The sequence below is a fragment of the Otolemur garnettii genome, unplaced genomic scaffold, assembly GCF_000181295.1.
Source record: "Otolemur garnettii isolate 467f Iridium unplaced genomic scaffold, OtoGar3 scaffold00285, whole genome shotgun sequence".
Taxonomy (NCBI): domain Eukaryota; kingdom Metazoa; phylum Chordata; class Mammalia; order Primates; family Galagidae; genus Otolemur; species Otolemur garnettii.
Window position 1 is genome coordinate 887096 of NW_003852680.1, and position 1165 is coordinate 888260.

A 1165-nucleotide genomic window follows, 5' to 3' on the forward strand; every position below is an offset into this window, starting at 1 on the left:
GCCTTAGCCACTTGAGCCACAGGCGCCGAGCCTGGAGATTTTATAATCAAGAAAATAAAGAGAAATTGTGTGCAATTTCTGGGTCTACAATCATACTGTTATAATAGAAAAACTAAAACGTTAAGCTGGAATTTCAGCTTTAAAAAAGGGCAGCACACACACATCAAATATATAAGAATCCACAGAATCTAAGACAATTAGGACTCAACAAAGTGGAAGCACTGTCTGGATCAGAAATAATTAAGTCACATTCCTAAATTAAGTTTCTGGAATGAACTGGAGGGATTTTGCAGACATACAATCTGAAATGCATTTAAAAGACTACCTCTCACTCATCTCAGCTAGAAATTTCAAGTTAAATTTGCCAATCACTATGGAGTAAATCAAAGAATTTGAAGGGAATAACCCAGTTAAACTGCCTTTGATCATAAAGATAAAGATGCTGGCAAGAATCCAGGAGAGGGGAACACTCCAACTTTGTTGGGGGGAACGTAAATTAGTACAGCCATTATGAAAAACAATATGGAAATACCTCAAGAAATTACAAATAGAACTATCGTATGACCCAGCAATCCCACCACTGGATATATACCCAAACGGAAGGAAATCAGTGTATCAAAGAGATCTCTGCACTCCCATGTTCATTACAATACTATTGACAATAGTCAAGATATGGAATCAATCTAAGTGTCCACCAGTGAATGAATGAATAAAGTATGATAATACGATGGAATACTATTCAGTCATAAAAAATGAAATCCTGTCATTAGCAGCAACATGAATGGAACTAGAGGACATACGTAAGTGAAATAAGCCAGGCATAGAAAGATATGTATAGCATGTTCTCAATCACTTGTGGAAGCTAAAAAAAGTGGATTTTACCTTCAGAGGGAATTGATTGGTGGTTACCAGGGACTGGGAAGCCAGTGGGGGCACTTGGATGAAGAAAAGTTGATTAATGGGTATAAATAAATGGTTTAGGAAACAAGATGTAGTGTTTTATAGTACAGTGTTGCAACTATAGTTAAATGTTGTAAGGTTCATTCAAAATGGCTAGAAAGGAATAGGAATGTTTCCAACCTAAAGAGGGGGTGAAGGCTCGGCGCCTATAGCTCAACCGGCTAAGGTGCCAGCCACGTACACCTAAGGTGGCGGGTTTGAATCC